This window comes from Vulpes lagopus, chromosome 19 (assembly GCF_018345385.1).
Source record: "Vulpes lagopus strain Blue_001 chromosome 19, ASM1834538v1, whole genome shotgun sequence".
NCBI lineage: Eukaryota > Metazoa > Chordata > Mammalia > Carnivora > Canidae > Vulpes > Vulpes lagopus.
The window spans coordinates 8,975,183-8,992,952 of NC_054842.1; the positions used below are offsets into that span (position 1 = coordinate 8,975,183).

General features: G+C 39.8%; 1 pseudogene; it reads left to right on the forward strand.

The window, feature by feature from the left end:
• Positions 1-8,540: 8,540 nt before the first annotated feature.
• On the forward strand, positions 8,541-9,924 carry LOC121479058 (annotated as a pseudogene).
• Positions 9,925-17,770: the final 7,846 nt, after the last annotated feature.

The following is a 17,770-nucleotide window of genomic DNA, read 5'->3' on the forward strand; positions in this document are numbered from 1 at the left end:
TCATCTTCAAGGTAAATACAAATGATTCCAAACATAAGGACTTTCAAAGAGTTATACACCATCACAGGCCACCCAAGCAGTATGGCGTTGGCATTCAGGACTTTTACCAGACTCATGTCTCCAGTGGAGAACTTGGGGAAGGAAATTTGCATTTGAAAGCTGGAACAGAATCTCTTTGTTGAGTCCTCATAATAAGAGGATGCTAACATCAGCAAAGGGTCAGGATGCCCCTACATTTGCATTCCTGGAGCCATTACATGTTGTCACCTAACTCTTGGGTGCTAGCAAGCAGCAAGACCCTGCCAGTCTGTCTTATCATCTGATAAACTGACCAGCATCAACATCAGTGCCCAAGTCAGGATTATCAGCTTTAGCACCAGCCACATGTCTATTTATCTTGCAAACATGACATTGAACCTCCACTATTGCAGAACATCTGGAAATACCAAAATAAGACCTAAGTCCTTAAGGAGCATGAAGTCTGCTGCATGAGAAAGAAAGATGTACAAAGAACAATAGCAAGAAAGAGGGCATCAAGGAGTTGCAAGCAAAATGCAAACAGAGGTCTTCACAGAAGGGAGTAAGGAGCAACTCATTTTGGGAAGGCTTCCAAGAGGAGATAGGATTTGAGGTGAGGCTGAGATGATGAATGAGAACTCAATATGCAGAGCAAGTAGGAATGGGCTTTCCAGGAAAAGCCTGAGCAAGGACACACAGGCCCAGAAGGACAGGACATGTGTAGAGAATCTCAAGTGGTTCCATGAGGATGGAGTAGTGACAAGGAAAGGGGACAAAAGAAGAGGAGAATTTGCATGGCCTTGCATACCATTCGAACACCACTAAGGAGTTTGAACTTGAACTTGTATTGAGTCACAGGTATGGCACTGGCACAGTCTTAAGCTGCTGATAATGTATAACCACTAACTCTTCTGTTTCCCTGATAGGCACCACCACTGGTATCTCACTGACAATAAGACATCCGTGCAAATAAACAATGTTCATGGATAATGCTGAGGGTGTGACATATATCACAGCAGGTACGGCAGCCAGAGTGAATGGAACATTTGTGGGAAAACTTGGAGAGAGCAAACCAACCAAGGGGAGCCAACTGGCTCTGATTGATTTAGCTGAAATCAGAGGTGGTCTAAGGAAACATAGCAGTGGAACCAAAAGCAGCTGCTTTACTCAGAAACCTCCTAAAAGCTGGTTCCTGTATATTTTGCCCTCTCCAATGCCACAGGGTCAGCCAACAGCTTCCACATACATGTAGAGACTGAGCAAAGGTTTCAATGTCCAGTTCCCAAGATCTCCTGCAACACAAGAGTAAAGACTGCTCCATCCTCTAACTTCCACAGTTCATTCCTGGCACTTGAATTTAGCATTTAGTACATTGTGCTTCCACTTTCTGATATGTATGCTGATATGATGTGTTCTTCTGACATGTAATATTGAGGAGTCTTTTAGTTGCAAGTAACAAAATCCTAGTATATAGTATAAGCAGAAAAGAGACTTTATTGGCAAGGATCACAGGTGTCACATAGAATCCAAGGGAAGAAATGCTGTGGACCCTCACAGAATAGAACCAAAAACTGAAGAATGATTCCTGCAGGAAACTCAAGAAACTCTGCCTCTCTTTGTCTCCTGTTTCTGTTGCTATTCCCCAGCCTCTATGCTCCCTTTTTTATTCTATACTAGCTTTCTGTGGTCCAAGTTGACCTGACAGAAAATGACCATTCTCAACCACTGTGTTTAAATGCAGAGCCCTTTCATTCTGGGATACGAATCCCTGGGATGCACCTGAATGATCTCATTGGCCCCAGGACCTGACTCTGAACCAATCAACAGAGATCAGAAAGATGGAGGTAGGGCAGCTCCCACTGCCAACCTGAGGATGAATCCAGGAGGAGCAGCTCCAAGAGAACGCCCAAATGGGAACAGCACCAACATCACAATGTTTTAAGTATTAAATGAGGCAACGTGTATGAACTTCTCTTTGTAAAGTCTTAAATGTTGTACAAAGGTAAAATTTTATGATTCTTTGGGAACCAAAAGACCTGGCCTTGAATCCTACCGTGTTGTGCCACCTAAAAGCCATGTGATCTCTTTTTAAAATTTCTCTAAATCTTGGTTTCTTCATACAGAAATGGCACTGATAACAGCTACTATCCACAGCATTCATGAGACTTAAATGATCAGGAGATACCACTTTGTGAACTGTAAAGTGCAAGCTAAAATAAAGTGAGTGTGGTAAGAGTCAGTGTTCACATATGTGATCGCCCACTAGCAACAGTGTCCTTACCACCCCACCCTCACAGATGCAAATATACACACAATGCAAATTCTTTGTACCTACCACAGCCCCTATCACATTTAAGCAGCAGCAAGTAGTAGCTACAGTGGATTGCTTATTTGTGTAGGAGGAGAGAGAAATAGGTGGAGGAAGGCAGAGAGGGAGGGAGAGAACAAGCAGGCAGACAGGCATGCCGCCAGCCTGAGGCTGGGATAGGTGGCCAAGTCTATATGGAAGCCCAGTGAAGGGACTGGCTGGAAGTCAAAAAGGATATAATTAACTTAAGAATCACAATAAACTTGTACCCACACTTAATAGGTTTCAAATATTTTCTCAATTTACCCTGGCTTCATCCTTCTCAGTTTGCCCTTATTGAGGAGGCAGGGAATGGAAAAAGGCAAGGAAAATTCTTAAAGAGACAGCACTCCTACACCTATAAACAAGAGAAGCTGGTGGCCTGCAAGACATCAGACCTCTGCAGCCACTCCTCAGAGAACACATAGCGGAGGGGAGTTGAGCTGTAGGGACAGGGAGAAATACATCTGACCTATGAAGCTGCCTTGACTGACCTCCCTCCCCACCACCCCTCCTGGCTGCTCCCCCTCCTCAACTCTCCTCTCCAGCAGCCCTTAAACCCTTAGAGGCTGAAGGTGGTCTCAGGGCTGCAGATGAGTGTCCCTTGAAGAATTCAGGCAGGTTTGCCTCATGATGCCCTAGTTTGTTTTGTCATTTCAGCTTTTTCTGTGCTTTTTCCTGACTGGGCAGAAAATGGATGTTGGTATTTCTGGAGCAAATTTAAAGCCATCTGGAAATGAATTCACAATGTGCACAGAAGAGAAACAAGGTCTTCTGAGGTTCAAGTTCAGAAACAGAATGACTGGGTGTCGCAGGAGGAGTTGGAAGACCCTCCTGGCCTCAGGTTAAGTGCTTCACACCAAAACCTCAACTTGATGATACTCAGTTCTCTTTAAAATCCTGAGCATAGTAGCTCCCCTGGCTATCTCCATAAAAGGTGGCCCAACCAAAACCTCTGGGAGTACTGGAGCCTGTGGCCATCAGTGGCCATCTAAAGAATGTATCCTTTTATCTGTAGCACAGATGTTAGCTGTCTGTCCTTCTTCTGTCTCCTGGACCCCTACTGCTGTGCCTTGCTTCTGGCCCTGGGGGAATCTTTCTTGGCCTTCCCCAGCCCCATTGGGCTTTCAATTCTTTTTATTCCCTTCAGTTTCCTACCATCTTTCCTCTCAAGAATGAGGCAAATTTCTTTCCATGCCTTGAGCATAACAGTTTGAAAGATGCTCCCCATTTTTTTATATGCATGCCCTTGGGTCTCATCTGCCATCTCAAGCAATTTATCTGAGTTTTTCTTTCAAATAAATAATATGTTCTCTGCAAAAGAAATTTTAGTAAAGTATATGTCTCCACCTGATGGGATTGCCGTAATTTGGAATTAGAGGTAATACTGTCTTATTTTGTTTGCTGTCAATTTTACATTTAATTTTAGAAATTAAAATGGATAAAAGAAATCTTAATTAATTTTTGAGGCCTTATTTGAGACAGGTTAGTCTTAAAAGACACCATGAAGTGAGTATGTATAAATAGATTCCCAGATGACTAGAAAGTCAAACCACTGGGGTCCTTCTGCAGTTTCTCCCCTTCTGTTCCTCTCCACTTTCTAGAATTATCTATGTCCTGACCAGTCCAACCTGTCAGCATCTTTGCCCCTTAAGGTCAGTAAGACCACTCCCCCACATGAATTTCTTTCTCAGAAGGGGTCAGGTCAATGGGCAGTAGGTGCACCCTGACCATGGGGCCTTCAATGTACTCCTAGAGCCCTGGGACCTTGCTCAAGAGAAAGAGCCTGTATGGGTCTCTCTTTGCCCCTCTGAAGGCCCAAGCTCTCCTACCTCTACATCCTTTGGCATATGTTCCAGCATCAGGGAGCCCAACACACCTCAACATGAGGACAGAGCTGCTACCAGGGTCCCTGTGGAGGACTGAGGGTCTCATAGCCTCAGTAATTCAAAGCCATAGTCCCTGTTGCCCTAATTCTATTACTATCACCCCAGGCCCAAATCCAGAACACAAGTGTCTGATGAAGATCCCTGAAAGCCCAGGTATGCATTCACACTCACTCATACATATACACAGAGAAAGAGGGAGAAAACCCAGCAGAACAGAGATGTGAAAGTAAGTAAGATGCAGAAAACCTAAGGTTTCATTGGGACCACTACTTGATTTCTTCTGTAAGTTTGGGCTTCGCACACCCCAAACACCATGAGGCTAAGAAAGGAAGGCTCACAGACCAGGTGATCCCAAGGGGAGACAAACCAGCAAGCAGGCAGACAAATGGCCACACTGAGTGGCACTGGCCTGGCTGAGGCTTACCTCCCTGACCTTACTTACCTACTCTTGTGTCATTTAGAGGCTCATGCCCAAATCCATACCAGTGCTCCTGCTGGGCCCCTGCATGGACTGCCCTCTCCCCTACCTGCTCCTTGAATCCATGCCAACATTCAGAACTTAGCTGAAGCTCTCTTCTCTAGGGAGCTTTTCTCATAGCAAGGTTTTACTTTGGTGACATTGATTGTCCCCCACTTCCTCCTCAGACCATTTCATGTTGGATGAGGCTCATCAACCCAGTTAGGTTTAAGGCTGCTCCAGGGCAAAATTTGTGTCCTCTTTCCTTGCATCAATCAGCACCCAGCCTGGAGTTCATGTTCATAAATTAACATTCAAGTCCCCTATTAAATGAAATGAAGGAAGCTAGATGAGAGATGGCTCAGCTGCTTCCAGAAAGACACTTGCGCTTCAGAGCTCGAGGAAAACAGGAGGAGGGCGGGAGAGAGGGAGAGAGAGGGAGGGAAAGGCTCACTAAAAGCTTATGGAATACACAGAAGAGCTGAGCACCAGAACAAAAACTCATTTAAAAGGGCAAAGGAAACACTAGATGGCTGTTAATGGTGAACTGAATATGATAAATTATTGCTTAAATCACTTGGTTTCACTCCTTGTTGTTATGCACAGTTAATTGGAGAGAACAAAATGCTGAGGCTGGCTGTACCGGTTGGGAGATGGCAGCAGTCTCCGGCTTGTAGCTTCTCCAGGACCACAAAGCCATCATGCAGGGATGACAAACATGGAGCCAATCTCACTCCCTAGCCCCCTGCAGTCACCGATCCCATTACCCACACTCTGGTCCCCTGCAGGCTTTAGCTTTTTGCAGCGAAGTGTCCTAATGGAGAGTCAATCAGAGGGATGATCTGAGTGGCAGGATGTCACCTTATGATCCCCCAAGCTCTGAACACCAAACTTGCCCCCTCAGGGCCCCAGTCAGATGTCTCTCACCCCAAAGAAAGCCAGGTAGCCTCAATTACAGGTTTAATCTCTATTCAAAAACTTGGATTTTGACAGTTTTTTCTTATATTTCATATATATATATTTCTTATATTTCATATATATATTTCTTATATTTCATATATATATGAAATATAAGAAAAAACTGTCAAAATCCAAGTTTTATATATATATAAAAGTTTCATATATATATATTTCTTATATTTCATATATATATATTTCTTATATTTCATATATATTTCTTATATTTCATATATATATATATGAAATATAAGAAAAAACTGTCAAAATCCAAGTTTTATATATATATAAAGTTCCTACTAAATTATAAAGCACTTAGTGGAGAAAAGGGTTAAGGAAATCCAGAAATGAGTAGGACATAGCTTCTGCCTTTACTCAGTTGAGAGAACAGACATTGAACTCATTGTGGGCTCCATAGGAAAAAAATCTTTCTACCACTTAATTTAGAACAAAGAATCTGTTAAAGTCTGGGATTTTATTAATAATCCTGTGGCAAAGGGAGAATAAGCAGGCAAAGTGAGCCTGATAACAACATCAGCAAAATAAAAAACAGAAACATACAGAACTGTTAAAGATTAGAATTTCACAAATAATGTTTATATGACAATTAATTAGGCTTGGAGAGTTATAGTTACATGATATGGAAGACAACATTCAAATGTTGAAGTCTTACATGTCTACAAGATAGTTTAACAAATACTATCAAGAGACATTATGGTTACAGAAATAGAAAAAGAGAATTATAAGATACAACACAAGTATAAGTTTGAAGACATGGTCATGTGTTCCTAAACATGAATTTAAATTTATATTTAATCTTATGTTTAAAGACTCTTCTCAACCTTCAGTTTTATCACAAGAAAAAGTTTTTAATTGCTATACTCCTTTCATTAAGTTTTTGTGTAAATAAATGTTATCTCAAGAGAAAAAGCTTTTTCACAAGACTGTTAATTAGAGGCTTGCAGGCTCTTCTTAGAGTGAGGAGTCAGTACAGGAAAATAAAACAACAAGAACAACAACAACAACAACAAAATATATATATATATATATATATATATATATATATATATATATACACTACACACACGCACATCTCAGAATTAAAATGCTAACAAAGAATAAAATATGGAATAATGGTTTCTTTATTAGAAAATATGAGTTTAAGGAGGGCCCTGGAACAACATTTCTGTCATTATGGGGAGCTGAATACCTTCAAAAATTCTTGCATTTGAAAGAACTAATATACTGGATAACACAGTAAAAGGTGAAAACTTAAGGGCATTAAGTACCTTGGTCAGTTAAGCAGCCAAGTCTTGAGGTCAGCTCAAGTAATGATTTCAGGGTTGTGAGATCGGGCCCCATGTTGGGCTCCACACTGAGCATGGAGTCTGCTTAAGATTCTCTCTCTCTCTCTCTCTCTGCCCCTACCCCACTCTCTTTCTCAAAAAGTAAACTAAAATAAGTAAATAAAAATAAATAAAAGATGAAAAATAAAATATTTAAAAAGCTCTGAGGACTCTACAGATAAAGACAAAGAAGAAACCCTTGGATGGAAAAGTATTGGAACCAGCTTTTACCTAAAGGATCTCTGCCAAGCCTTGGAGACCTCACATTTCCAATAGATTGTTGCATAGGGTGTGGGACATGCCAAAAGCCTAGGGGTCATCTAAAGTGGGATATGCAAGAGCAGTTCACTGTGTAAGGTGAGAGCATCAAAGGGCTTACACCCATAATGCAAAGTGAACAAGAAATAAAATCTGCCTCTAGAAGGAGACTAGCAGAAGCAAACACAAATCCTTTCTGGTGAAATCCCACTGTGATCAAGGACCTCAAGCAATCCTCACAATAATGTTTTAATAAAACTTAACATTTCACAGTGAAAATCACAAAGCACACAAGGAAATAAGTCACCATGAATGAGAAGTAATCAAAGCAATGGATAACACAAAGATTTTAGTTTCCAGAGTTATCTGACAGAAAATTTAGGAATTAATAAAAAAGCTTAAAAATATGAAAGGACAAGAGACTATAAATAATGACCCTTGCAAATTTTTAAATAAATCAAAAAATATCTAGAAAGTAAAATATAGGAACTGCAATTAGAAATGTAATACACAAATAAAACAGCAGATTAGACATATATGATGAGAAAAATTTTAAACTGAAAGCTAAATATAAGTAAATTAGACCAAAATGCAACACAGGATGCAAAATTAGTAAGAGGGGTTAAAAAACATGGAAGGTAGATTGAACCTAATATCAGTTCAAACTCAAGTTTCAAAAGGAGATAATAGAATGAAGAAAAGAACATTCAAAGAATGGAGAAATTCCCAGAGTTGTTAGGAAAGATCAATCTTTAAGTCCAAGAATCACAATAAATCCAAAGAAGGGAAAAAAGTTTTAATAAAAAAAAATTCAGAACATCAAAAGTGACTAGATTCTAAAACCTTCCATGGAGAAAAGACAAATCATGTACCAATGGATAGTAATTTAATTGATGGCTGACACCTCAACAGCAATAAAATAATCCAGAAAGGAGCAGAATAAAATGTCCAATGGAATGAGAGAGGGAAAAAAGGCAAACCTAAAATTCCATGTTGATAAAACTATCTTTCAAGGACAACAGTGAAATATAAACAATTTTGGACAAAAACTAAGAAAAGTTTATCAACAAAAGATCCTCATTAAAAATATACCTCAAGCTGAAAAAAAATTTCCCAGGTGGAAAATCTGAGACACATGAAAGTATGCTGAGTAAAAACATGGTAATATGGAGCCCTATTATCTTGTGGGAAAAGCTCAATGAGCAGGTACTCTTGGCTCAGAGTAACCTGCTACAATCCAGGAAGGAACGTACCGCTGAGCCATCATCATGCCTGAGCACTTACAGGAAGGCTTTTGCTGTGTGGTCACCAACTAATTCAACCAGTTATTTGATGATGAATTGGACCCCTCTGAGGTATTGAAGGCAGCAAAGAACAAGAAAAAAGAAGCCAGCAGGGGCAGCTTGGCCCTGGGGCCAAGAGGGCATCTCAGGCCACAGCTCAGACCAACCCCAACAGAGCAGGCAAACAGCTGCCTGAAGAGTCCCAGAAAGACTGCAAGAACCCACTGCCCCCACAATGTTAGTATGGTTGAGAAGGAGAAGACACAGCCAACCGTGGCACTTAAGAAATAAGGAATAAGATGTGTTAGAAGAAGACTTGGTCAACAGTTGCAGCGTGAAGGGAGAATAATTGACAGGAGACCAGAAAGGTGACCATCTTGTAAACTACAATTTGAAAAGCCACTTAAAGAAAAGGATGGGGACACCTGGGTGGCTCAGCAGTTGAGCATCTGCCTTTGACTCAGGGCATGATCCCAGGATCTGGGATCAAATCCCACCTTGGGCTCCTTTCATGGAGCCTGCTTCTCCTTCTGTCTGTGTCTCTGCCTCTCTTTCTGTGTCTCTCATGAATAAATTAATTAATTAAAATTAAAAAAGAAGAAAAGGATGAAGGAGGAGACTTTTCAGTTGATAGATTATTGACTGGCCTATCAGAGGCTGTGGTGGTCTTGGAAGAAGTTGAGGAGGCTGGGGCATGGAATGGACAGAGGATATGGACTTGATTCTGGGAGCAAATGTCAATTTGATAGGTATCGTGGAAGTGACATTACAGTGGCCTGAAGCATAGGGACAAGTGTGGAGGTCGTGGATCTCAAAACTGGGAAACTTTCAAGATGAATTAACAGAGTCCCCAAAATACATTGGAAAAACTGTTATAATTGCAGTAATTTGGATCAATCAAATGTGACTGAGGAAACACCAGAAGGTGAAGAACATCCAGTTGCACACACTGAAAATGAGAACAAAGTTGAAGTAAAAGAATACGGTCCCCCCAAAAATGACTTTGGATGTGTGAAAAGTTATTCAAAATAAAAACTGGGCAAAAGTAGATTTTAAATCTGAAAACTAAATGAAGGTGCTCATGGGCAGTAGAAGAGGGGATCTGTCCTTCCTAAGTCAGAGAGTGAAAAGTCTCATGCGGAATATATAATTATGGATCATCATTTCCAAAAGCCATCGATTGATACAATGTCTTAGCTGGAGATCAGTTTTATCAGATCAGTCCATCCAGAACTTGGTGGCAGGGGAGGATGATGTGGCCTTGGACATGATGGACGTCCAAATCCCAAACCATGGCAGCAGAACTGACAAGTCAAGTGCTTCTGCTCCTGACGTAGATGACCCTGAGGCATTCCCAGCTCTGCCTTAACTGGTTGCCACAAGACAACCCTGATTCCTTTATAGACTCTCACCTCTCTGGTTTTGCATGCTGAAGGATCCCAAACAGCTTAAGAATTGAAAAAAAATAATAATAAGACTATCGTTCATACCATTCACATCTAAAGACTGAATTATATCTGTTTTGAAATTGAACTTCTTTTGTTACACAGAAGTGAGAATATGGTAGTCAGTTTTGTATTTAGAAACGTATTGCTAGCAGGGATGTTTTCATAATTTTCAGAGATTATAGATTCTTCACAAATACTTTTGTATTGCTGCTTGCGAATATGCATTTCCAAACTTGAAATATATGTGTCAACAGTGTGTACCAGTTTAAAGCTTTCATTTCATTTGTTTTTTTAATTAAGGATTTAAATGTTCTCCCAATTACAATCTGGTCTCTTTTTTTTAAAGATTATTTATTTATTTATTTGAAACAGAGAGAGTGAATGAGAAAGAGAGAGAGAGAGAAAGAGAGCATGAGTGGGGGGAAGGGCAGAAGGAGAGGGAGTAGCAGACTGTCCCACAAGCAGGAATCCAGACTTGGCTCTGTCCTGGGACACCTGCATCATCACCTGATTCATAGCCAGAGGCATAACTGACTGAGTCACCCCGGCACCCCTACAAGCTGGTTTTAAACATTGGACATAATAACAGCTTTAATACTTCCTTTGCATTTTCACACATGGTCTGTTGAGTCATGTAAACTTTGATTTGTCCAATTTTATCTTGTGTGGAACACTAATACTACTTTATGTATTTTAACTTAGTTTTAATATTTTCATTTCTGGAGACGCCTACATGACTCAGCAGTTGAGCTTCTGCCTTCAGCTCAGGGTATGATCCCAGGTCCGGGGATCCAGTCCCACATCAGGCTCCCTGCGAGAAGCCTGCTTCTCCCTCTGTTTATGTCTCTGCCTCTTCCTCTGTGTCTCTCATGAATAAATTAATAAATAAATCTTTTAAAAATTTTTTTCATTTTTGAGGAAAATCTGTTTTTTTCCCATAATAGCTATTATATATGCTAAATCTTTATATACAGAAATATCAGTATTTGAGCAAATTCAAAGCACATTGGTTTATTAATTCTTGCTCCTTCATGATTCATTAAGTTCAAAATTATAATTGATTTACAATTTCAACTATTTACTTCTAAAATGTGTGACTTTTCCATTTTAAAAACCAAACTAGACATTTTGTTGGTGAAAGTTTAAGCTACTTATTGTTGATACACATCCTATCAAGTGAAGTAGTTTTATGGGTGTTGAGGTTTTTTTTCCACTCCAAAAGTAGATGGAACAAGATAATTTGGCCACTGCATAATATTTAAATTGTTCTGTAAAATAAGTGTCTGTCCACTCAGAATGATTTGTGTGTGTGGAAGGTCCCAAATAAAACTTGTTCTTCCAAAGACAGCCTCTTCAATAGATGGTTCTGGGAAAATTGGACATCCACATGCAGAAGAATGAAACTAGACCACTCTCTTTCACCATACACAAAGATAAACTCAAAATGGATGAGAGATCTAAATGTGAGACAAAATTCCATCAAAATCCTAGAGGAGAACACAGGCAACACCCTTTTTGAACTCAGCCACAGTAACTTCTTGCAAGATACATCCACGAAGGCAAAAGAAACAAAAGCAAAAATGAACTATTGGGACTTCATCAAGATAAGAAGCTTCTGCACAGCAAAGGATACAGTCAACAAAACTAAAAGACAACCTACAGAATGGGAGAAGATATTTGCAAATGACATATCAGATAAAGGGCTAGTTTCCACGATTTACAAAGAACTTATTAAACTCAACACCAAAGAAACAAACAATCCAATCATGAAATGGGCAAAAGACATGAACAGAAATCTCACAGAGGAAGACATAGACATGGCCAACAAGCGGGATCCCTGGGTGGCGCAGCGGTTTGGCGCCTGCCTTTGGCCCGGGGCGCGATCCTGGAGGCCCGGGTTCGAATCCCACGTCGGGCTCCCGGTGCATGGAGCCTGCTTCTCCCTCTGCCTGTGTCTCTGCCTCTCTCTCTATCTCTCTGTGACTATCATAAATAAATAAAAATTAAAAAAAAAAAAAAGAAATGGCCAACAAGCACATGAGAAAATGCTGCACATCCCTTGCCATCAGGGAAATACAAATCAAAACCACAATGAGATACCACCTCACACCAGTGAGAATGGGGAAAATTAACAAGACAGGAAACAACAAATGTTGGAGAGGATGTGGAGAAAGGGGAACCCTCTTACACTGTTGGTGGGAATGTGAACTGGTGCAGCCACTCTGGAAAACTTCGTGGAGGTTCCTCAAAGAGTTAAAAATAGACCTGCCCTACGACCCAGCAATTGCACTGCTGGGGATTTACCCCAAAGATGCAGATGCAGTGAAACACCGGGACACCTGCACCCTGATGTTTCTAGCAGTAATGTCCACAATAGCCAAACTGTGGAAGGAGCCTCGGTGTCCATCGAAAGATGAATGGATAAAGAAGATGTGGTCTATGTATACAATGGAATATTACTCAGCCATTAGAAACAACAAATACCCACCATTTGCTCCAACGTGGTTGGACCTGGAGGGTATTATGCTGAGTGAAATAAGTCAGTCGGAGAAGGACAAACATTATATGGTCTCATGCATTTGGGGAATATAAATAATAGTGAAAGAAGGGAAGGGAGAAGAAATGGGTAGGAAATATCAGAAAGGGAGACAGAACATAAAGACTCCTAACTCTGGGAAACGAACTAGGGGTGGTGGAAGGGGAGGAGGGCGAGGGGGTGGGGGTGACTGGGTGACGGGCACTGAGGGGGGCACTTGACGGGATGAGCACTGGGTGTTATTCTGTATGTTGGTAAATTGAACACCAATAAAAAATAAATTTATTATTAAAAAAAAACTTGTTCTTCCATGATCAACAGCCCTTTAACCCTTCCTTTTTCTAAAGAAATCAAAGGGCACGGATTCAAAAAAACAAACAAACAAAAAAAAGGGGCACTGATTCATATGATAAGATGGGAGAGTATGTTAATTTTTGGAATTTGGAAAGCAGGTAACTACTTTATAAGGTTGGAACAGCAGCACCATCCATGAAATATAAACCTAAAATCTTATTGTTTCTTAATTTCCTACATTGCTATTAATTTTGGTTTTGATTCAGATGACCGTTCCACAGAAAGTGGTATCTTTTACTTCTTCCTTTGGAAAATTAGGCTAATGGGTGCCTTGAATGGGAGCATCACCACTTGCTAAAATATACATGGAGAGAATTATCAACAAACAGATTTTCTAGGAACTTTTTTATAGTCTAATGCCACATTTATTGGTAAACAGGAGAGGAATTTAGTGTACAGTTTTAAAGATCTTTTGTCACTCAGTATTTTCTACCTGTGTACAGTAATATCCCGTTTTTAAAATATTGAAGATCTTAAATAATAAAATGTCTGCTATTTAGCTCATTCATTCTCCTGTATACTTCTAAAAGATAAATTGTACAGTAAAGAGTTATTCATTTGGATTAGATTTACTAATCTAGTTACTTGTTAGTTTGACATCTTAGGAAGGATGCAATTGGTTTTTAATGATGGATAAACATTTGTGCTGGTGTTTTGGAGCTTTGATGCTGAGCATGTTCCACACTGGTGCTAATATCTAATATAATTTTATATTTACAAACATAAAAAAGTATGTTAATATGTGGGTAAAGCTAAACAAACATTGACTTAGTAATAATTAGTATAATAAAAATAGTAAAACAATTAGTAATAATAAAAATTAGTAATAATAACAATAATAATAATACAGTAATAATAATAATGCTTAATTTGAGGGGTGAAAGGTAGGCTAGAAATAAAATACTGGATATCAAGAAGAGGAGATTAAAGCATTCTTAGGGTCTTTGTCTAAGGACAAAGGATTAAAATGTAGGATTAAAATGTTGATTAACTTTAATGTAGGCATGTTAAAATAACTTGCTAAGAAATAGACATACAGTGTGTATAGCTTGCAAGCAGGTTGATAAAAAAATTTTAATAAGAAAAAGAAAAAAAAGGCAAGGATGGAGATTGTTGGACATTTTCTAAGTGGAATAAACCAATCAGAAAAGATTCCATACACGAGGTACCTGGAGTAGTGAATTCACAGAGAATGTAGAATGATGATTTCCAGGGGCTGGAGGGAGAGGAGAGTAGGGGACTGTTGTTTAATGGATATAGAGTTTCAGTTATGCAAGATAAAAAGAGTTCTGGAGGTTGGTCTCATGACAATGTGAATGTATTTGATACTCAAACTGTACACTTAAAGTAGTTGATGGTAAAATTTTATGTTATGTATATTTTACCACATTTTTTTAAAAAAAGAAAAAAAAGAGACTATTTGAATAAACCAGAAAAGAGTACATTATAAAAAGAAAACCATAAGGTAATAGAAATATCTTAGATATAAGTAATTTTTTTAAATTTATTCATGAGACACAGAGACAGAGAGAGAAAAGCAGCAGGCTGGGACTCGATCCCAGGTCTCGAGGATCACGCCCTGGGCTGAAGGCGGCACTAAACCGCTGAGCCACCAGGGCTGCCCAATAGCAGTAATTACTATAAAGGTTAATAGAACTCTCTAGTTTCAAACAATGTTGTCTTATTAGACTTAAAATTAAAAATCCAGTTGTAGGTTCGTTATGAGACATAATTAAAACATAAGAAAATAGAAATACTTTGTCAAAGAAAAAATACACATACTGTCACAAACCAAGCTTCCATATTTATGAGAATTGTTTCTCAGTTTTTACACAAGCAAAGCATCCATTCACACCTCACATAAGACATTTTTGCATATAGGGGACATTACTGAAGGCCTGGGGAGACAGTGGCAGGGCCTGTACATTACCGAAATGTAAACCTCTTCAAATCAAAGATTGTACACTTCAGACCTGAATGGTTCTTTGGTCACCCCTCAAAGCCCCATGTCTCACTTGACCTCACTGGCTTAATCCTTCTCCCCTCCATCTCACCCCTGTTTTTGGCAACCAGGGTCTTCAATTCTTTTTGCTCTTGATTGAGAGGAATTCAGCTTTCTCCAGTCCCTCTGTCCAAATCCAGAGGAGCCTTCCTCCTCAGAAGGTAGTGATTTATGATTACATGTGGAACTAGAAGTAGCGGGACGCCTGGGGGGCTCAGTGGTTGAGGGTCTGCCTTCGGCTCAGGGTGTGATCCCGGAGTTCAGGGATCGCGTCCCACATCGGGCTCCCAGCGTGGAGCCTGCTTCTCCCTCTGCCTGTGTCTCTGGCTCTCTGTGTCTCTCATGAGTAAATAGATAAAATTAAAAAAAAAAAAAAACAAACTAGAAGTAGCTGGGGAAATAATTTTATAACCAATACTGCTCAGAGTGTGGATCCTTTGAGAGCAGTGGTTTCTAAACAGGGTTGAGAAACAAAGTCTCTGAAAGCTTCCCTCAGACCCTCTTAATCAGATGTCCTATGGTGGATTTGGATCCATGTGCATCTCTGCTAAAAAAAAAAGAATGAAAGAAATAAAGAGAAAAAAATATGGGTAAAATTATTATTGATAAGTACATAGTGATTACTCAAAACAAACAAACAAAAAAAGAATGGGTTTCTGCTTCATAATGAATTTCTCCAGGCTAGTCCAGCTCTCAGAGTTTGTCTGAAATGTTGCCATGGTTTCTTCCCTAGCCAGCCAGGCTCCATTCCTCCTCCCCTCCCTCTGCCCTACACATGCCACTTCTGAGACCAGAGCTACTCAGATGGCTTGGAGAACTCCCCAGTAGCTATTGAATAAGAGTTACACAACCTTGAACATGTCACTTAATCTCTCTGTGCCTCAGTTTCTTCATCTGTAAGTTATAGAAAACAATAACTCTCATGAGGAGTGAGGTTGATATGAGAATGAAGAATTAGTGTTAATAAAGAATTTCAAACATTGCCTGACACATCATAAGCATTCAAATGTCAGCCATTACTACTGTTTATGTTATTTTTTTCAATCTGCCTTGTTCTGGTCATAACTGTCCACACTGCAGATAGAGCTGTACACTATGGCCCTACCTTCACCTACCTTTCTAGACTCATTTCCCACTGTGACTCAAATTGGATCATCTCCACCACCACCCCAAATATGCCTATGAGTTTCATTTCTGCACTTTTGCTCACTCTAATTTCTACTAGGATGCACATTTTTTGTCTTTCTATATTGGTTAATAGGCAGATCAGTCATTTTTTAAATGTATAACTCAAGTGTTACCTTATCTCCAGACTTCCTCTTCCTGTTACCATCCAATATCAAATCTGTATCACTTCCAGCCAGGAACATTTGAATAGTAAAACCACCCTCAGCTTCTCCCCAACAATATCACCATCCTTGATGCTTCCAGAAAATTCTTTTCTCCTTAGAACATTCTCTGATTACCTGTGATGTGCCAAGCACTGCCAGAACCTTCCACAATATTTCATTACTTACCACAAGCACCCACATAATGCAGGTATTACCATTCCTATTTTACAGGCAAGAAAACTGATACTCATTGCCAAGGTCACTGAGCTAGTGGTGCAAGGGCCAGGATTTCAAATCAGGTCTATTTCCTCCAGTACCTATATTCATTCCACAAGAATTGTCTCTGAGCCATCTTTGTAATTTTTGCAACTTCTGTACTATTAAGTTATTATTTTATTTAAATCAAGTCAATTTTTTTGCTTTTATTTTTTTCATTTATTTGGAAATTTATTTGAAGTTCGATTTGCCAACATATAGTATAACACCCAGTGCTCATTCCATCAAGTGCCCTCCTCAGTGCCTGTCACCCAGTCACCCCATCCCCTACCCACTTCCCCATCTGCAACCCTTTGCTTCCCAGAGTTGGGAGTCTCTCATGGTTTGTCTCCCTCTCTAATTTTTCCCACTCAGTTCCCCTCTTTTTCCTTATAATCCCTTTCACTATTTCTAATATTCCCCATGTGACTGAAACCAGATGATTATTGTCCTTCTCTGATTGTAAATCAAGTCAATTTTTAATCTTAAATATGTTCTTAAAAATCTGAATGTTACTACTACCCATTAAAAATAACACTTGCCATAAATAAAAAGTAATCCTGAATAATAATACCATGAAGGTAACATTAGGTCTGGTCTGTGCCTCCAGCCTTGGGTCCCTTCATTCTTCCCATGCCCTTCCTACTTTGGCCATCGCAGTTTGCTTTCTGTCCTTAGTGTTTACCATGCCTCCTAAAGCCACAGGGCTGTTAACATGCTGTTAACATGCTCAGAACATTCTTCCCCACCCTCTTCGCTTACTTAAACTCCTTCTAACCTTTCCAATACCAGTGTAAGATATTTCCCTGGGAAAACCTTCACAGACCTCCCTGAGTGGACCAAACCCCCCCACTCCTGGGTACCACTACAGGTCTCTCCTCAGCATTTCTTCCACTTTTCAATTTTTTATGGGATCATTAACATCTGTCTTTCCCTCTGGATTACATAACTTCCACCAGAGCTATGAACACTATTGGTTCTGCTTACCACTGAATTTCTAGAATCAAGCATTGTTACTTAATGGTATTTGCTGAATGAGCAAATGAATGAATGATTCCTAGATTTTTGAACTATCAAGTAGTAAAGTCCTGCAATTCCTTGTAGGTGTAAGTCTTCTCTTCCCTACTCTCAGCTTATGTGTTTCCGACTTGACGCTAAGGCATGGAAGATACTGCAAGCTGTCTATAGTGAGGCTGCAACTGCTTTCTGGTATCATGGGGGCGGGGCAGAGCGTAGCATGTTGCTCACAGGTTTTGAGAGTCAGAGCTTTCTGAATGTTCTGAGTCCTC